This window comes from Gymnoscopelus braueri (assembly GCF_963280865.1).
Source record: "Gymnoscopelus braueri genome assembly, chromosome: 14".
NCBI lineage: Eukaryota > Metazoa > Chordata > Actinopteri > Myctophiformes > Myctophidae > Gymnoscopelus > Gymnoscopelus braueri.
In genome coordinates, this window is record NC_137619.1 from 8,632,200 (window position 1) to 8,654,582 (window position 22,383).

General features: G+C 41.3%; 1 protein-coding gene across 1 annotated transcript in view; it reads left to right on the forward strand.

Moving 5' to 3' along the window:
- The window catches only part of ablim1a (actin binding LIM protein 1a), an 89,248-nt gene that overhangs the window by 480 nt on the left and 66,385 nt on the right, over positions 1–22,383 (forward strand). The gene's annotated exons all lie outside the window — the stretch shown is intronic.

A 22,383-nucleotide genomic window follows, 5' to 3' on the forward strand; every position in this document is an offset into this window, starting at 1 on the left:
AAGCCTTGATCATCTCGATAAACGGGGATAATAAGAGGGGGAAACACTCTTTCTGTGCAGGGTTCTTGATGCTTGGGGTGGAATGGAGCGGGTAGCCCTATTTGCGTGGTCTTTGGGGACCATCAGGGCTGTGGTAATGACACTGTTATAACTAGGTTACAGTCCACAGTGGTGTGGAAAAAGTACTGTTTTTTTTTACTTGAGTATAAGTATCAATACTGCAATGCTGTTACAAGTGAAAGTCAGGAATTCCGAATTTACTTGAGTAAAAGTATTGGCACCAAAATATAGGCCTACTTCCAAGTACAAAAAGTAGAAAGTTTGCATTATGCTGAATGTCCCATTTCAAGTTTTCAAATGTCTACAAATCTTTTGAAAATAGCAGATCTACAAGCTTGCAGATCAGCTATTTGCAAATGGCCGAAATGGTTGAAGTGGTACTGTATGTTTTGTAATAATAATCAACATCTGATTTATTTGAGTTTTCAAATAAATGTAGTGGAGTAAAAGTTCAATATTTGGATCCAAGATGTAGTGTAGTGGAGTAGAAGTACAAGTTATGGAAATTGGAAATACTCAAGTAAAGTACAAATACCTCAACATTTAAATACAGTGCTTGAGTAAATGTACTTAGTTACCACCACTGACAGTAGCTGAAACTGCAGCCTCACACAGCCCACAACTTCATATTGTCTCAATAAACAGTTTGCACTCTGGAAACCTGTAACCAAAAAAAGACAGACTTGACTTTTTCATTTGTCATGACGTGAATGATCTATTTAATGTAATAGCTATTATTTTTGTTTGAGATATAATGTGACTGAACAACATGAATATTGCATAGTACCTTGCTTCCACTTAAAACCTGTTTTTGAGGGCCTGCCTTTCGTTTCTATATCATTCAAAGGGGTCTTCAACGTTTTCAGGCCAAGGACCCCTTGGCTGAGAGAGAGATAAAGCAGGGACCCCCACTATATATTGTATAAAATATATATGTTTTCATAGATTTCATAGGCAGCTTAAGTCTTGTTTCTCAGCACTATCATGTTGGATTCATGTTAATGTGTGTTTCCAGACATTTAACCATGCACTTAAACAATAGGCCTACTTAGTAAACCTGACCTTTCACTCTGTACTTAGTCTGCTCTTTTTCCCCCTATACTAAACCACTTTGTCGAAAATAGCAGATCTACAAGCGCACAACGCCTTGCAGTGCGAGGCCTTGTGTGCTTGTAGATCTGCTATTTTTGGCTAAAGTTCTCCTCAGAATAGGGATGCTTGGTTGAAGTGGTTAATGTAAAAATCACACAAAGATTCGGCCGACCCCTGTAGTAACTCTTAGGACCCCCTAGGGGTCCCGGACCCCCTGTTGAAGACCTCAGATGTAGCCTAATGATTGGCTTAGCTTCACCGTTGTGTAATAATAATAATAATAATAATAATGATAATACACTTATCTCACACCTAAGGGTTAACTGGCTAGTTTAAACAAACCCAACAATGTAGAAAATTGACAAATGTACAGGAAAAACAAGTTTGATGCTACCATCTCAAGTAGGCCACATACTAATATACCTGTGTAAATGATATAATATGTGTTATGAGCAGCGATTGTGTGTTCTTTGTGACCTGGGAGTTGTGGAGGATGAGTTTCATTTAAGTTTTCAATGTCCACTGTAAAATGACCTGTAAGAAATTCTTTATTTGAAAAAATGCAGGATAAGAATCCAAATTTGTTCTGGATGTCTGAATGTCACATGTTAAGTTGGCTGTTCAATAAGGAAGTTTTTGTTTTAGGAAGATTCATAGAGAAAGCATGGCAGTTGCGTTGGAGGACGATGTATCCGTAACTCACAGCTTGGACAATCAATATGTTTATGTATTCTGTTTGAGTGCCGCGCTACGAGCTTGTAGATCTGCATTTTTTTGAAAACTCTTGATTTTTTTTTGCAAATCTTTAAATATTTTATTTTTATTTTTAAGGCGAACATTTTGAACTCAAATCTTTGCTTCTGGAGGTCCCTGGCACAACATATTTTCAGGTGGGGGTCCACGACCACATGCATATCAATTTGTGGGTCCTTAAGTTGGCATGAAAAAGTTTGAGAACCACTGCTGTAGTGGGTTTGAGTATGCATGGTGACTGATTGTGTTTTCTGGTGGAAACAAAGTGCACCCCCCAGCTGTTTCTGCTACACATTATGATCAGTGGGACTGATGGACTTGGCTTGGCCTGGATAGAAAGACAGAAAACACATTAACGTGGCCTTAATGTTATTATATTAGTATACGGTTACACTATGATTTCTGGCTTGTTTTGTCAATTTAGCTCTGATCTGGTTATGGATGGGGTGATGTCTGCAGTCTTTTTATAGCACATATCACAGCCTCTCTGGCTGCACTGCTTCAGGCTCTTTGGAATCTGAGGTGGGATGGCTTTGAACTCTGTGTCAGTTTGATGTTGTGGCCCACTGCCTCTGTTCTGTTCTGCCTGGCTTCTTTCTGCTTGGAGATCGATGGTGTTCAGAGACCACTGGTTCGACAATCCCCCTGTGGTATTATAGACCTGATTAGCAGGCTTGCTTAAGCTGGTGCAAGAAGGTGATCGTTATTTGTGAGAAGTAAACTATCCTTACTCACTGTAGTTTGATTCTTTGAAAAGAATACCAGCACTCACTTTCATCCATTTAGGATCTTGTTTTTATTCACAGTCTTATCGCCCCCAGCAGCAACTCAATAACCGGACGTTTCGGCCTCACAGGCCTTCCTCAGCGTGTGTGAGGTATTTGATTATCACAGATGAAACAAGGTTTTATTATTACATAGATTTGCTATGAGGGAGTGATAAGTGAATTTAAATGCTACATACAGTACTGTATTTATTATGTGTACATAATGACACTGACACGTATATACATTTTGCAGGTGTCAGTTTGAGCCAATGTCACTGATGCCAATGTCATTTTTCCCCTTTCAATTTGCTGCTGGCATGCTGAATCTTGAGAGATTACTAAACCATTAATAACCCCAAGTTCAATTAGTTTCAATTAGGTTCAATTCGTTTAACCACTTTATGCACCAACCATCCTATTAATGAAATGCTGTGGAAACTATACAGTATTTCCACTCTTATTTCTTCAATAATTTGTAATGATTTGTGTTTGATGTATTTTTGATGTCTCTGCCGACAACAGCCATGGCCGGAGGAATCAGAATCAGAATCAGAGTCAGCTTTATTGTCACATCACAGGTTTACAGAAGTAAAAAAGTGGGTGAAATTCGTTTTCGTGCATAGTTCCCATCGTATCGTTATTTCTATAAAAAAGAAATGGAAGAAGAAGGGGGGGCGGGCAAGGGGGAAAGGAGATCAAACAAGATAACAAAAAAAACAAGTTATCTACATAACATGGTACCTGAGATCAAATATAAAGGTGCGTGAGCATAGCAGCAGACGTATACTGTGCATGATATACTTATGGACGTTAGTTAAGGTGCTTGAAAAAAACCAACAAAAAAGACAAAAAATCAGTGCGTTGTACATGGGATTAAGGTGCAAAATGTCAGTGCGTGTCGACCGCATTATGTTTTCACGTTGTCCGTCCGTCCTTCGGTCTGTCATTCTCGTGAATGCGATATCTCAGGAACACCTTGAGGAAATGTCTTCAAATTTGCCACAAATGTCCATTTGGACTAAGGGATGATCTAATTAGAATTTGGTGGTCAAAGGTCATGGTCACTGTGACCTCATAAAGCACATTTTTGTCCATAAGTCAGAAATTAATATATAAATTATGACACAATTTCACACAAATGTCTAATAGGATAAAATGATAATGTTGGAGTTCAAAGGGCACTGTGACCTCATATCCGTCCCATTCTCATGAAGTAGATATCTCAGGAATGCCTGGAGGGAATGTAATCTGGCACAAACCTCCACTTTAGACTCAAGGATGAACTTTGAGTGAGAATTCGGTGGTCAACGGTCAAGATCACTGTGACCTCACAAAACACACTTCATACATGTCTACCTGTAGTGATAACTTGCATTTCACCAAAAACACCTTTCATTATAATTTCCTTCAAAGTCTTGCATATGAGTCTGGACAGACAAGGATGTAAACTGCAATTGGTTGGCCGGAGACATACAGCCATGATGCGGTATTTCTAGTTATTTTGTGTTGTTAGCTATATTTAGTTATAGTGTACATACCAAAATCTAAAATCTAAATCTAATTGTTCAGAATTGTGTCTCATTTTACCTACAGAACTTTATCCATCTCTACTGACAGTCACTCTGATACAGCAGCACATCCATAGGATTCAACATACGCTAGTGGAACTGTTATGAGATTTCCCTCTGTTACAGAATGGAAAAAAAGTGTCTCAAGTTACCCCTGCCACGATTAATTTATTATCCATAGCCCCACCCTCACTCAGATGTCCATTAGTGCTCCCAGGCCATTCTTGTTCCCCCAATGTTAAACATCACAGGCACGTCAGGATTCACCTTGAAACTGGCGCCCTCTCCATTAGTACCACCATTAGTACCCTATTTCAGGCAAGTCATTATAGGTGCATTTATTTTGACATATTGTTTGTGAGCTGCTTCTATATCGGCTATTTTCGCTCTTCATCATACAACAAATTATATAGGGCTCAAGTTGTTAATACACCCTTTCAGGCTATTCTGGGACCTTTCTTACAAGGTCCCAGAATATGGTATCAATTTTAACCCTGGGATAAATTGTCACTCAGGATTTTGCAGTATTGTAGTGTCATCTTACTTCTCACTCTATATCCTTGTGGTCACAATCCCATACACCTTTAGGCACACGTGTTTAGTGCAATCTGCTCATGCATTTCTCTGGCAGACAGTTTCTATACTGCTGTCTACTAGTGTTGATCTTGACAGCTTTAGTCATAGTCTTTTGTATCAAATTCCATTTAGTTTTCGTTTTAGTGATCTGAAATGTTTTACTGTTAGTCTAGTTTTAGTTGACTAAATATCATAAGATTGTAGTCGACTAAATCTACAGTTGATTTAGTCAACTAAAATGTATTTTGTCGGTGCCTTGATGGCGTCGTAATGGCTGATTTTACACTTTGTTGCATGCTGAAAATCTACAAGCTCACAACGCGTTGTGAGCTTGTAGATCTGCTTGTAGATTTTCAGAGCGCAACACCTGAGCGCAACCAAACATAAAATGCCTTGTCTTAGTTCTACTGGATCTCTTCTCTACTATAGTCCCTCCCTAACATTTTAGTCTAGTTTTTATTTGTTGACGAAATTGTCAATATATTTAGTCTTAGTTTCTGGACCTTTCTACGTGAGTCACTCACTATGGGATAACAGCGCCCCCAGGCGATGCACAGAGCAAAACACAGATACACTCCCGGGCCAATTCTGATTGGCTGTGAGGGCCATGTCACGCGACCGGTAGTCCGGAAGGGGTACATAACCCCTCGTGTGACTTAACCACGCCCTCTTACTTCTCTCTGCTCGCGAATGCACACGCAATAAGAACACACGTTATAATATTACACGAAAAACCAGCTATAACCCAGAGCGGAGTTACTTGTATCTCCCACAGGCTTTTTCAAAGTTTTATTTTGCTAAAAAGCACGCTACCGCGGCTTTATTATCTTTATCTGCTCTATCTGCTCCAGTTTTCTCTCGTGGCTCGGTTAGCCTGACCAGCTACAGCTAGCTGCTACAAGGCTAAAAGCTACTGTTGCTAAGCTAAGCTAGGCTAAGCTACTAGTTAGCCTATTGTTCCAGCCACTACGATGGAGCCTCCCAAGAAGTGCGACCTGGAGGACTGCGTCTACCTCGTCGCCGCCGCCGACCCCCACCGCATCTGCATCTCATGCCTGGGGGTCAACCATGCCTTCAGCGCCAGAAAGTATCCCGGCGACCTGGATGCTTGCAAGGAGCGCGCTGTGTACACCGTTACCCACCTCGAAGCCTGGCTAGTGAGGGCTAGGTCCCTCGCAGCCAGGAAGTGGTCACGGTGAGGCTCCCCTCGCCGCGGGGCTAGCGGCCCTGCTCGAGGACGAGCGGCCCCAGGCCATGGGCCCGCCGGCAGCAGTGGCGCCTCCGGACAGCGGTGCTGGTCGTCAGCGGCGTCACGAGGCTACCAACCAGGCGACTGCAGCGAGTGCACCTTCTTGATGAAGCACGTGGAGGTCGTCTGTTGGAACATGTTTGTGTCATGGTGTCTGGAACAGTCACCGTCAGTGGTGGCTTTCCAGGCTCCGGTACGCAGCGTACTCATTTTCCTGCAGGGATTGAGCAGGCATAGGGCCTTGTTCTCTCTCCCGGCTTCTTCCTCAGAGGTCCCCTTGGGACCGGCATTGGGCTGGGTCCCAGGGGAGGAGGCCCTGTTTTTCCCTCATATTAGTTTATGGGGCAGACCTGTGTCGGCTCATTGGGTGAATGAGGCGGACTTTGTGGTCTGTCAGGGTCTACCATTTCTTTCACTTGTCCCGCACCCAACTCCGATGGGCTGGGGCACCCGTGAGGCCGAGGTCACGTCTGTGGGGGCGGGGCCTGGGGCTGAGGGCACGCGGGTCTGTGAGGGTTGCGTGACCTATTGCCCCAAGGGGGTTTATAAGGTCCCATAGTGAGTGACTCACGTAGAAAGGCCCAAAACCCGGTTTCTTTACTTTCGGAGTGAGTCACTCACCTAACACCCCTTTTGTGCGCATTTGGCGTGCAGAGGGAAGTTTGTTAAGAGGGCGTGGTTAAATCACACGAGGGGTACCCCTTCCGGACTACCGGTCGCGTGACATGGCCCTCACAGCCAATCAGAATTGGCCCGGGAGTGTATGTGTGTTTTGCTCTGTGCATCGCCTGGGGGCACTGTTGTTATCCCATAGTGAGTGACTCACTCCGAAAGTAAAGAAACTGGGGTTACATTCGTAACCTTGAGTTTTAGTCATGGTAGCTTAGTTTTTATTTGGTTTTTATTTGGTTTTCGTCAGTGAAAAAAGGTAGTCAACGAAAAATTTTCGTCGTTGTTGTAGTCGACGAAATGCTGTCTAGTTCCGGTTAGGGTTGGTTCATCATTATGTGGAATGGATTCATTGTTTGTCTTGGACTGTTCTATTCTGCTCCACCCCTGAGCAAAGCCAGGCCTGCCAACACTCCTGGATCCCGCATGATCTCTCCTGGTTTTTGACCATGTCTCCTGACACTCTTCTGGATCGTCATTTCTTCTGGTTTTCTACTGGATTTGGTATCAAACTCCCAAAATTCACCAGAACACAGGAAATTACATCTACTATGTTAAAAAGTTTCTGGGGGAGGACCCCCAGACCCCCCGGTTCTGGGGTGTGGCCAGTGCATGCCATCATACAGAGATATTAACTTTTAAGTAATGAATGGTTATTATTAAAGATGGGTCTTACATTGCTTCAGTCATCAAATCAAGTTCTGCAGGCCTACTTTTTTAATTGATGAAATTGTACCCATTATTTTCCAATGCTAGCAAAGCAAGCCTGATAAAAGTATTAAACTCAGTATTAAAATTCACCAAAACACAGGAAATTACATCTACTCTGTTAAAACAAATCGGGGGGAGGACCCAGGACCCCCAGACCCCCCGCTAGCCACGCCCCCAACCAATCTCCTGGATTCTGACAGTCCAATGTTGGCAGCCCTGGCAAAGCTCATACTGTACAGAACATTGGTATTTCTTTCACAGGGCAGCCAGGCCAACAGCATTCATTCATTCATTCATTCATACATTCATTGGGGGGCGGCAGTGGCTCCCAATGTAGTGGAGGTAGAGCGGCCCCTTGGGAACCAGAAGGTTCCCCCCCCCCCACCGCCCCACCCCCCCACCTCCCCTCAGAGTCAGTGTCGAAGTGTCCTTGAGCAAGACACTGAACCTGGCATGGTTTCCTCTGCCGTCGGTGTGTGAATGTGTGTGTGAATGGGTGAATGTAATGTATATTTAAAGGCGCCATATAAATGCACCATTTACCATTTTCATTCATCCACTTTTATGCCATTGCTCATTTGTCTTTTTTGGGACATATCTTCTTTTCTTATTTAAGGTATAGTGTGGGTATTACTACCATGAGGAAGAAAATGGAAAAAGTAATGCTTCTGGTATGTGAAAGTATAAAATACTTGTCATTATTAACCACGCATGCAAAATATACTTCCGTTTTAAAGAGGCACAAAGATTGAATATTGTTTCCTTTCCGTTTAAAATGATAAAGAATGATTCTTTGGGGCGACCCGATAGCCGAGTTGTTAGGGTGCATACTGTACCACACGGGCTCAAATTGCCCGGCAACAAGTCCCCGGTTTGATTCCCAGTTGGCGGGGCCATTTGCTTCATGTCACTGTGTGTCTCCTGTCCCCACTGTACATGAGAATGATTCTCTGTTTTTTTTGACAGTGTAGTTGTCTGTGCAGTGTCCATCATTCAAAGGGAGGCTCTCAAAGTGAATAAATTGAATCAGAAATCAGTCCAGAGAATATATAAATAACCCCTTTGACTCACTATCACTATCTGTAGCCTATTGTAGATTACTCTTTACTAAATCAACTCTAATAACAGAAATCTTTACAGTTTTGCTTCTGGCAAAAGTCTTATCAGGTCATGCGTTAATGAGTCTGTGAGTTTCATTACGTGTGAAAAAACCCCAGAGAACTCCAGATATGACCATACTTATCTATGGCAGCAAATTAACTAGGGCCCCACCCTGCCTTGGGGCAGGGGCAGGGGCAGTGCCTCATCCAGACCCTTATACCTGTTACATTGCAGTGTAATCTGGCTGGTGAGTGGGTAAACGCTCCACTCGGCAGTAACCCAATCTCATGCCTTCTCCTTATCTGACCAATGGAGAGGGATGTACTCATTTCTGCACGACCCTCTGCCTCAGCACTTTTCTGTGTGTGTGTGTGTGTGTGTGCGTGTGTGTGTGTGTGTGTGTGTGTGTGTGTGTGTGTGTGTGTGTGTGTGTGTGTGTGTGTGTGCGTGCCCTTGTTTATGGCGTGCATATGCGTGTGACTCTCTCTCTCTGTGTGTGTGTGCGTGTGTGTGTGTGTGTGTGTGTGTGTGTGTGTGCGTGCGTTTGTCCGTTCACAAGCCTGAATAATTGATGAAGAGGGGAAGAGGTGAAAGCAGTGCCGGATGGGACGGTGTGTGTGTGCGAGTGTGTAGAGATGGGGGAGAGGAATACAGTGAAGCAGCAGCCTGTCGGGCTCTGCAACTACGCCCAAAAAATCACATCCCAGTGCTTTGGACTAAACGGTAAGAGGAACAGGAGGATTTATCTTCTATTTATTTTTGTGTTTTTTTGCATGGACAACATTCAAGTTATAGGCTGTTGTTGTGGTGACTAGAAATCCCTGAAATGAATTTTGTGTCCAATGCTAGTTTTGTGTCTCAGGACAGCTATCTTGCTATATTGGTGGTTGTGCGGGGAAGTGCCTCTCCTTGTGCCTTTTTGTTCGCTCCTCATAGATGGTGTAATAATGGATGACAAATGGAGGGCAATGGCCCACTGCAGCAGAGCAGCAGCTTGTCCTCCAACTTAACGCCTCTCGGAAGCATGTGTGCGCATGTGGTTGTGTGTGTGTGCGCGTGTGTGTGCGTGCGTGTGTGAGCGTGTGTGTGTGTGAGCGTGTGTGTGTGTGCGCGTGCGCGTGTGTGCGTGCGTGCGCTAATCCGTATCTTGTTCTAATATCTTATCATGTCCCTTTGTCTGAATGTGACTGAAAATATTTTTTATTGCCCATTATCTGGAGAAATCACCGTATGCGCACAAGAGAAATTGGAAGGTGTAATACAGTATTTATATCGGTAGTAGTATGCTAAGTCAGCCAAGCTCTAACCATCCCGGTTTCTGTGAAGCTGCTCTGACGTTAGAGGTAATTCATTAAATTTGAAGTAGACAGGCACTAAAAGAGATTTGCAAGGGTCCATTTATATACACTGTCAGAGTTAGATTAACACGGAGGGGGGTTTTACTGTGTAAAACTGTCCTGTCTAAAAGGGTTATTATTTCTGCTTTGTCATTGTCTGCTGTGCTTTTGTCAATCATAATTCAGATTAGTTTGTCCGTAGGAGGTAGACAACCCAAAGTGTGGTATCAGTATGCATTTTATGTTCCTTTCTGAAAGAGGTTTGAAATAGAAGACTAAGAATGGTACTATCAAACCTTTTTTTATGTAGAATTCACTCTGCCTCCTCCCATCATTTCACCTCACACCAGGGCAACATGATGACTCTACATTTAGCTGACATTCAATTCCCTGTTTCAGGGAAGGTGGAATGTACAGTATCTTTCTATTCAAAAGCTGAAATGAAAGCCGGATGGATGGGATGGATAAAAAAAAAAGCCCTTTTAGTAAACCTTTGTGGAAACTATTTCTTCTGAACATACTGTAGAACATACTGTAGAACATGTCTCCCTACAAAGTTTTCATCCATCTAATCCGGTTGCTTAACACAGTGATTTCACCAGAAAATGACTGCGTGATCCACCATAATGTAATACAATCGTTTGTTATTTTCATTCCTGTTCTAATCGTTATCATAAGCGTTCATAAGCGGTTGGTTGAGTTATTGATTGTTGGATGTTTGCAAAATATAGCTGCTCCTTCAAACATTTCTCCTCCAAAGATGTATCTGGTCATTGGAAAATGACCAGATACATCCAGATACATGACCAGATAAAAGAAACAGGATTTTATACATTTTACGCTTCATATAAACATCATTGTATGTGACACTAATTTGTGTGGGTGCATGCACTTCTTTTTTTTATTTATTGTACTTTGCATTTTGTTGTCACAATGGGAGCTTAATGCAATTTCAGTGAAAATCTACTCACAGATGGGGATGTTTATCACATGCCAGTATTAGGCTTAATGTATCTGATGATGAAAGTATGCCTTTGATTTTTGTAATCCTTTTATCGCTGATGCTCTTAACTGAATCACAATCGTAATTGGACAGATGTGAGTAGGCTTAGAAGTGGTGAAAAGATACATAATGGAAAATACATCATAATAAGCCTTGAAAGTGATGAACTGTGGTAGTAAATTGGTTTTATAGCTATTTGAGAATGATTGTAGTTTAAGTAGATTGAGGAACCGCAGTGATTCCATTCAATCTCGTATGAGGAAAAAGGTCTCAAAGCCATTTCACTTTCCCCAAATGTCGTACCAGGACTACTTTTTATTTTGGATACATGCAAGGCAAGGCAAGTTTATTTCTACAGCACATTTCAACAACAAGGCAATTCAGTGTGCTTTACATAAAACATTAAGCAAAAATAAACCTATTAAACAGGACATTTGAATTCAGTCAACATTAAGAAAGAAAAGTTAAACACCGAACTCCTTAATAGGAAACACCTATTCAGGACACAGAGCACAAAACACAATATAAGAAGTAAAAATTAAATCCAAAAATAAGAGAGCAAAGAAGAATAAGTAAAGAATAAAGTTTTCAGTTTTTAGCTGGCTGGCTGGCTGGCTGGCTGGCTGGCTGGCTGGCTGGCTGGCTGGTGGGAGATCAGTCCAGTCAGACGTCAGGTATAAGGTGTTGAAAAATAACTTGTGTGCTCACTGTGTGAACACACTGCAAATAAGGTTGGCTGATGGCGCTGTTGTGCGCCTGCGTGACAGGAAATAAGACAAAATAACTCCATGCCAGGACATGGAAGTAGTCTAGAAATTGATCATTTAGAATATGGTTTTGTGCTTTGAGCTGCTGAACACACCCCGGCAGTTGGCAGGGTTTTACAAGTGTATTGTTTGTCTGCATCAACACTGACATTAAACATGATGTTCGTACATCTTTCTCTCTCTCTCTCTCTCTCTCTCTCTCTCTCTCTCTCTCTCTCTCTCTCTCTCTCTCTCTCTCTCTCTCTCTCTCTCTCTCTCTCTCTCACATGCACCCACACACACACACACACACACACACACACACACACACACACACACACACACACACACACACACACACACACACACACACACACACACACACACACATTTATACTGGATCAGCATAAAAGTGACATTCAAGGGACCTGGAAAATACTGAATTAAATTAAAAAGGGCACTGGCACAGCCAAATACTGGTACCCAAACTTCTTTAAAAAAGACAACACAATCATAGGATATGCAAAGGAAATCGCAAAGGAATTTTGGTGGTGTAAATGAACATAAAATATGAAAAATCGTAAACAAATAAAAAATATATAAAGTATACTGATTATACCATCGTTGACGATGATGATAGTTAAAGACACCATTGTAACACCGTTCAGCCATATCTGCAATTTATCATTTCAAACAGGTATCTTTCCAAATAAAAAGAAAACAGTTATACCTATCTTCAAAAGTGGGGACAAACAACAACTTACTAACTATAGACCGATCTCTCTGCTATCGCAATTCTCCAAAATACTAGAAAAACGTTTTGTGGAAAGGCTTAAAAAACATCACCTTTTTAAGTAAACATCAGCATGGTTTCAGAGCTATTAGATCCACCTCGATGGCAGTAGTTGAAAACATGTCAACAGCAATAGACAACAGGGAATGAATGGTGAGTCTTCATAGACTTACAGAGGGTTTTTGACACCATTGACCATGACATACATACTGCTTAAGAAATTATATAGTTATGGAATTAGAGGTATTGCCCACTCTTGGCTCAAAAGTTACCTTGCGGACAGAAAGCAATTTGTTAATTTAAATGGAGTTGATTCTTAAACCCTACCAGTAACTTTTGGCGTTCTTCAAGGCTCTGTCCTTGGCACAAAATTATACATCCTCTACATTAACAACATTTGTGAAGCCTTGCAAGACCTCCACTGTGTTCTATTTGCAGATAACACCAGTCTGTACTGCCCTGGTGCAGACCTTGAGCACCTCCTGCATGTAGTGGAAGATGACTTAAAAATCGTAATTTTTTTTGGCATAAATAAATTATCATTAAACATCAGTAAAACTAAATTCATTATCTTTGGAAATAAAGAAATACAATTACCAATCCAATTAACCATAAATAACAAAGAAATCGAACAAGCAAATCACATAAACTTCCTAGGAATTATTATTGGTAATAAACCTGGAAACCCCATATTGACTGAAATTAAAAACAAAAATATCTAAAATGATTGCAATCTTATATAAAGTGAAAGGCACCATTAATACAAGTTCACTCCAGGCACTGTACAACTCTTTACGACTGCCATATTTAACCTACTGTGTGGAAGTGTGGGGAAATACTACAAAACAATAATTCATCACATTTTTATGATACAAAAGAAAGCAATAGGAATTGGCTGACTATTATGCACCAAGAAACTCACTAACCGCACTTTGAAATTTGGAGATTTAGTCAACCTTAACACTGCTGCAATAATGTACAAATGCTGCAATAAATCACTTCCAATCTGCATGCAGGAGCTGTTTTAGCCAAGGGTAAGAGAGTATGAACTCAGGGGAATTGGTATTTTCAACAAAACAAATGCAAGGACTAACATCAAAGGGAGATGTATATCTGCCATTGGGGTAAACTTATGGAATAAATTGGATAACGAACTTAAAATGAGCAACTCCATAAGAAAATTCAAATAAATATATAACGTAAAGGTACTTGATAAATATATAGCATCAATTTAACAAACTAGTGATATAGCGAATATGTGTATCCACATACTGTTTTTCGTTTGTTCTGAAGACTTTTTTCACTCTTTTGTTCTCTTTTTACTACTAAGGGGCCCGGACCGTAGGCCTAGCGGTCTGAGCACCCAGGCTCCAAGGTTCGAGTCCCGATCCCGATGACCTTTGCTGCTTGTTACTCCCCGTCTCTCTCCCCCCATTTCCTGTCTATCTACTGTATACTAAATATCTAAAAAAAATCACACCCAGTGTGAAGTGGGCGGTGTGGTCATCACAGTGGTCATCATAGTGATGGAAGCTCACTTCAAAAAAGAAATACATTTATTGAAAATAATCTTTATTGGTCATCATAGTGATGGAAGCTCACTTCCAAAAAAAATGCATTTTTGGAAGTCCATAATCTTATTTATAGGTTATTAATGTCATCATGTGTCTCGCTAGCCAATCACAGTGCTGAATAGAGTCAGCCAATAGAGTCAGCCAATCACAGTACAGCTAACTGGGCCAGCTGGGCCAATCACAGTGCAGGAAACTAATACTAATGAGATGTCCCAACCCCACTTATAGGGGCGGCTACACCGCCCAAAAATAGCAATACGGTGGGAATAATAAGCTTCGGCTTCAGCCCATACCTTTTCGGCCAATAGTTATCTTGTTGCCTTGTTCTGTATGTTCTTATGTTAAATCATGACTTAACAAAACAAAACACACACACACACACACACACACACACACACACACACACACACACACACACACACACACACACACACACACACACACACACACACACACACACACACACACACACACACACACACTCTCTCTACCTCCCTTTATCTTTCTCTCTCTTGGTGTTTGCACTGGGCAAAAATGCGAGAGAGAGCTCCCCCTTCCCTCTACCCCCCCCCCCCCCCCACCCCCCCTCTGTTTTTGATGCATTCCGCCACCGATTCTGCTTGAGAATTGTGACTGACCCACACAGATGCCTCATTATGATGCCGGCGTGCACACCTGCACATTCTACAAAGTGATGATTGGCCATACAATGCGAGTGAATAGAATTGCTACTTCCAGTGTCTCGCTTTACAACCCAAGCCTCTGCCAATGTTCAGCATCACTTTATGGAAGCCTAGTGGATCACCAGTCATCTAGCTATATTCATAGGCTCCAGGGCTTCCATCAGATTGGGGCATCTGAGCCAGTCTATTACAGTGCCTACCCCCCCCCCCCCCCCCCCATGAAGGTAATCATAGGTACCACGTCAGCCATAAGCAGCTTATAGGTTGCAAGGCTGGCTGGGCGGAAGACAGTCATATTGTAAGCTTCTTTCCCAGTCTGCTCTGGTCTACCTGCAGCGGGAGTGCTCTCTCATACCTGATGTTTGCCGCTTTCACCTCCCAAGGCTGACATCAACGCCTGCCATCCACACTGCATATCTCACTGGAGATTATCACGATGAAATAACACCCGTGGACGTTTCCCCCTGGAGCTCCTCTCGCATGTCGCTTTCCGGTCTGCGTCTCTTTGCTCGTGTGAACACATCTCCATTCCAGATGTCCCAAGACATTTGGATTTAGGGTAACCCGAGGGCAACCGTACGACCATAGGCGAAGGTCTACCTGCGGTGTTTCACCCTCCTCTGTGGGAAGGTTCGAGGTCGAGCGGGGGCACCATGCCTACCTTGCCCTCTCTCAACAACCTGGGCAAGCTGTGCGGCTCCGGCCGCAACCACGGCGACCGTGTCCGCGTGAAGCGCAACGGCTCAGTCAAGCGCATGTCAATTATCGAGGATGGCCATGTGGCTGAAGTCCTCTACCTGATACCAAAGAAGTACATGGAGCAGCTTCCCTATCTCAACCCAGATGATTATTATATGAGCGAGAGTGTGGCTTCGGGTAAGTTACTTCACAGGTTCCCATCACGGCAAGTTGTGAGCTTGTAGATTTTTTGTTTGTTGCTATTTTTTCCCCCCTTTTTTTGCAATAGGGGGGCTATGGTTATTTGGGGTCCTTGGCATGGAAAAGTTTGGGAAACCCTGAGCTACTTCATGATCCAGGAGGGAGAGGATACTTGCCGTCTGTTTGTTTGAGTGATTGATTGAATACTTTATTAACAGTTTGTAAGAAGTACAGAGGTACAGTTATACAATAATGCTAAAAGGATAACCAAGGTTTCCATTGTGGTCCTGTGTACTCAATTCATCAAGAATTGTATGTCTGTCATTCTATCTACTCATTCCTACTGTAGAGTCTAGATTTTAGGCACAATATTTATTCATGTAATAGTCCATCCACCATTGAACGCTCTGGTGTCTGTGCTGTCTCCCCAGCCATGCTGGTCAATGCAGACACTGTGATTGTTGACCATTAAAGCTGGCAAATGCAGTTATGGAAATAAACTGTAACATATTTTTAATAGGCACTGTTTAATGATACCATTAGGAGCTGTAGTTCAAATGCAGCATTAGAGCTCTGCTTTGCATGCCGTGTATGTAGGTGGCTGAAAGTGAAATGAGAAGGTGTTGCTTGGAGCTTACTTCATTTTAATTGGATGAAAGTGCATGATTATGCCTCTTTCAGGCTTTCAAACTGTACTTGACCTGTCCGTATGAGTGTCCAAGCACAACTTATGCAATCATAATTTACAAAAAAAAAGAAAATGTTATTCCAAAGTGTCAAAGTCAAATTAATCATCATTTTCTAAAATGTTATATAATGCGTATGTCGTTTTGCCAAGCAAAAGTACATGAGGAACATTGACTTACATCAGGATTACACAGTGGAAATGAAGACTAATAGAGATTTTTAGACCTTATGTATTCACTGACTACATACTAGATACTGTAGTAAAACCATCATTAATCTGCACTAAGGATGTTGGTCAATACCAGGCACTGCTTACATTAATTCATGTTTTGGTGTAAAACTGTCATAGTACAGGTTCGGCTTAGCAAGCTGATATTTGGATTTGGGAGCTTGGTAATGGCATTTCTTCATGGTGTTTGAAGTTTAAAGGCTATAGAGAGACTGTTGTGTAAACTTACCGTAGGCTAACTAGAATGTTCAGTGACAGTGAACATCATATCTGAATATGTTGGTGCAATTTGTTAGACCACAAGCTGATATATTTTGTCCATTGCTGGCTATACAACTCAAACAACAACAAAATGACTTGGGAAAAACGCGAACATCACAAAACCAGGAATACATGCAGTAAAGTGTAGTTTTCAAGTAAGTAAATTGTAATTTTATACTTTGAAAATATTTTTTTTTTTAATTGATTTTTAAAAACAAAACAGCACATTACAGCTTCAAATCAGCTGACTTAGACTAAATGCTGAAGTGGTTTCATTTGGAACAGTTTACAGGGTAGCTACAAAGCAGGATTCGTAATGCATCATGATTGAAATGATCCTTGAACCCCGCCACAGCCACACATTACTTTTCAAAAGGCTTTCTCTGTTTTATAACCTATTTTAAAATAGCACCAAGCCAGTTCAAGTGCTTCTCATCATCCACAGAAATAAAACTGCTCTCGCCATGCACTAAGTGAGTTTAGATGTTTACTCTGGCTACTGTATGCACGCACGCACGCACGCACGCACGCGCGCGCGCACGCACGCACGCACGCACGCACGCACGCACGCACGCACGCACGCACGCACGCACGCACGCACGCACGCACACACACACACACACACACACACACACACACACACACACACACACACACACACACACACACACACACACACACACACACACACACACACACACACACACACACACACACACACACACACACACACACACACACACACACACACACACACACACACACACACACACACACACACACACACACGTATGTATGTATGTATGTACGCATATTTATTTATTTATTTGGAGGGGGCTTTGTTTTAGATAAAATAGATAGTGTAGAGGCCCTCTGCGATTTGGGTCTGGCCACACTCCGTTGTGAATATATTTCCTGCTCCCGAAGTCTGGGGTGACCAATCAGGACTGTAATTGGTAGTTGGTTGTAGGTCTAACCAATTGCGTGCAGAGCCATTCTTTTGATCCCGCCCCTTGGAAAAAAAACGTCCTCATAGAAGCACCAGACTCATATCCACGCAGTGATATATAGTCTGGCCTCGCGAGGCGAGGACATAGCAAGTAGAGGAGAGACAGTACATGCCACAAAGGTCTACAATTGGAATCAAATTATGATTATGATTGTGATTATGTGGTCAAAGAACTATCCAGTTACCTACTCGCGTGCCAACTCATTTCAATGATCTGTCTATGAGATTTGCACGTTGAATCAAGTTACCAGTCCACTTAATGTAATGTGTGCGCGCACATTTCTGTCTGCCTGGGTGTCTTCATGTTGCTGTCTAGTATCAAATAATCCCTCTTTGTTGTTTTAATCCCCTGCTATTGACAAGATTACATTTGACCTCTTGCTCTCTAGTTTGAAGTTTTCTTTTTTTACCGTTTTGTTAACACAGCGAGCGGTCTATAAACTTTACACGTTTCCTATAAGTGCTTATAAATGTCTTATAGTCTAACAATGAACAGGTTTAAAATGCTATTATTAAGATTTATATAGCCTTATTAACTCATAATAAGGTTAATACGCATCTTATAAGAACTTATAAGTGCCTCATTAACTGTTATTTAATGCTTATTATGAGGACGTTGGTATAAAGTGTTACCAAAGTTTCTTCAGGATTCAACTGGTTGGTTTCACTGTTCAAGGCGACTGTCTACAGCTTGAGATTATATCAGTACTCACATCTTTTACTTAAGTAAGAGTATCAATACTACAGCGTCCGGTAATCAAAATTTACTTGAGTAAAAGTACAAAAGTATTGGCATCAAAATGTACTTAAAGTACCAAAAGTAAAAGTACTCATTGTGCAGAATGTCCCATTTCACAAGTTCAAAATGTATAAAAATCTTTAGAAAATAGCAGATCTACAAGCTCACAATGCGTCGCATCGCGACGCATTGTGAGCTTGTAGATCGGCTATTTTCAAATGGCCGAAATGTATATAGGGCTGAAGTGGTTAATGTATGTTTTGTGATAATAATCTAAATCTGTAGTAACTAGTAACTAAAGCTGTCAAATAACTGTAGTGGAGTAAAAGTACAATATTTGCCCCTGAGATGTAGTGGAGTAGCAGTAAAAGTACTGAAAATGGGAAATACTCCAGTGAAGTAAAAACTCCTCAAAAGTGTACTTAAGTACTGCACTTGAGTAAATGTACTTAGTTACTTTACACCACTGCTTCTTACACATTGGCGTGCAGGTTTTGCACGGCCAACTCATGTTGCCAGGTCAGGATATGATTAAGGGACAGTGAGTAAAGGGACATCCATAGATAGGTGAACCAGATAGCAACCTTTCATCCTTTCATTGATAATAGGCTTTCCTGTTCAGGAACTTCTGTTGGCACGTCCCATGGTGCCAGCATGCCCAGCTACAAGGCCTAGAGACAGTGGTTCTCAACCTTTGGGTCAGGACCTCCAAGGGGGTCCCCACTTGGGGGGTCCCCAGATGACAGTTTAAAGGGATAGTTCACCCCCAAAATGACTTTTTTTCCTATCGATTAGTCACCTGCACGGAGACTTGAATTTATGGATATTCTTTAGTTTTTGTCACATTTCTAAGCCAATCATTTGATGACCGGCAGTGGTTCCGGTCAAAGAGTCTCCTTTGTGTCTCCTACCGGAACCACTGCCTACCAGTCCGCTGGTCATCAAATTTACTTAAGTACTGTACTTAGGTACAATTTTGAGGTATTTGTACTTTACTTGAGTATTTTAACACTTTTACTTCTACTCCACTACATCTCGGATCCAAATATTATACTTTTACAACACTAGATTTATTTGTAAACTTTAGTTACTAGTTACTTTGTAGATTTTGATTATTATCACAAAACATACATTAACCACTTCAGCCCTATATATACATTTCAACCATTTGAAAATATCTACACACTCACAATGCGTCGAGTTTGTAGATCTGCTATTTTCAAAAGATTTTCATACATTTGAAAACTGAAATAGGACAGTCTGCTTAATGAGTACTTTTACTTTTGGTACTTTAAGAACATTTTGATGGCAATACTTTTGTACTTTTACTCAAGTATATTTTGAATTCCGCATTTTTACTTGTAACAGAGTATTTCTATATTGCAGTATTGATACTTTTACTTTTACTTTTTCCACCACTGCACTTCAGACTTACGTCATGTAAAAACACATTACACGTTATGCCAACCTTCAGCCATAAAATAGGGTGGAGCACTGGAGAAATGGCCACAAACTATTTTTACCATTTGGCTCACTGGCAGGTCTCTCTCTCTTGGCCCATTACATGAAAGGAAACACCACATGGAAATTCATGTCATATCCTAGGCTGTCCAGTAGGTGGCAGTAGTTGACACTGCAGTGGATGAGTGGCCTTCTGAATGCATAATGGGCTGCCTCCTGCATCAGCAATTACAGAGATGCTGCCGCTGATGCACGACCATAGAAAAAGTACATTATGTCGACACTATAGGAACGATGGATCAGTGACCGTGTGATTCCTAATTGGTATTAGTGTGACAGAGTGAACTGCTAGGATAAGGATAATTCCTTTAACAGGTCCGTTCATGAAAGTCCTTGCGGTCTTGTTTCCAATGAGGGCCTGTGAGCAATTATGGGTTAAGAGTCTTGCTACCCAGATCCTATCTTCTCTAGCCCTTGAATTTAAAGGTCTACACAGTAAAATCCTCGGTGTTGATTCAACTATGTGTACGAAACTACAAATGGTTCCATTACACTCACAGAGTTAAATGAACACTCAGGATTTTACATCGTACAGATATTGCATTGAGCATCCACTTCAATTATGCTGATATCTCAGTTGTCATCAGTCACCTCCCTTGTGGGCTGGAACCTTTTATTAAGGTAATATATTTAGTAGATTTATAGAAGACCTGCAAATAAGATTTTAATGTAATTGGTTTTATTGTTGCCAACAGCAGGGTCATTCAGATGTTACAAGATGCGTTGTCAATTATATTTTATGAACTTAAAGGAGTAGTTCACCCAAAAAAATACTTATTTTCTATCACTGAAGCATTGAATTCATGGATTCTTTTTTGTTTTTGTCACATTCCTAAGCCAATAATTTGATTACCGGCAGAAAGCCAGAAATGCCAGAAAGCCAGAAAGCCAGAAATGCCAATGTATCCTACCGGATACATTGGCATCTCTTTGTGTCTCCTACTGGAAATACACCCGGTCATCAAATGATTGGCTTAGGAATACGACAAAAACAAAAACAAATCGATGAATTCAAGGCTTCATGGGGTGTGTATTTGATAGAAAATAAGTGCTTTTTTGGGTGAACTACTCTTATTCTTGGACTGATTGTGTGACACATTGCGCTCATATGGTAATCCAAGCCAGTTAAAAACAAAGTCATTTTCTTTCAAATTCTAACTGAGCTGGTCTTATATTTAACGTGCTGTTCCAAGTACGTACATGTCATCTTGCTTGAGTATTATCTGTAGTATTAGCATTAGTGGGTTTTTTGTTAGTTCTCTTGATAATTTTTGGGGCTTTTATTTTATGCCTTCATTGACAGGACAGTAGGCTGACAGGAAAATGGGGAGGGAGAGATGGGGAGTGACATGCAGCAAAGGTCACGGGATCGGGACTCGAACCTATATACTGAGCCTATGGGTGCCTGTACCGCTATGCCAGCGGTCCAGGCCTGTATTAGTGTATTTGAAGGGTTATTTTTCTCCACAAGATATGAACGAACAGTAAAACTATTATTGAGCGAAGTGACTGCTGGGTGTTAAAGTGTGTGATCATTATTCATACTAATACACTGACTGCCCTGACAAGCAGCTAAACAGGGTGTTTTAGTTCGATTTTAAACCCATATGGTTATTATTCAGATGGTAAATTGTAATTATGTTCTGTATAGTCGGCCCCAGCCTGTGTGATTGGCCAGGGTCAGTGAATAACCTGGTCTATCGTGATCCCAGTAATTGGATTCCAGAGGCTCTGCTCAAAGATATTAATACAAGGCTTATAGGTTAAAGGTCTGAGACTCTGACCCCATGGCCCTGCTGCTTGACCTCACGCACACACCACCTTCACTGACCACGTTCCAGTGGTGTAACTAAGTAACTAAGTACATTTACTCAAGTACTGTACTTAAGTACAATTTTGCGGTATTTTTACTTTACTGGAGTATTTCCAATTGTCTATACTTTTACTTCTACTCCACTACATCTCAGAGGCAAATATTGTACTTTTACTCCACTACAATTATTTGAAAACTTTAGTCACTAGTTACTTTGCAGATATAAATTATTACATTATTAAACATACATTACCCACTTTAGCCCTATTTTATACCAAGGCCATTTGAAAATAGCCGATCTGCAACCTTGTAGATCTGCTATTTTCAAACATTTTAGTACTTTTACTTTTGGTACTTTAAGTACATTTTGATGCCAATACTTTTGTACTTTTACTCAAGTGAATTTTGAATGCCGGACTTTTACTTGTAACAGAGTACTTCTACATTGTAGTATTGATACTTTTACTTAAAGTAAAACATTTGAGTAGTTTTTACACCACTGCCCTATTCTAATGTGATCTATATATATTATATGGATTGCATATCTTTCTCATATAGTGGGA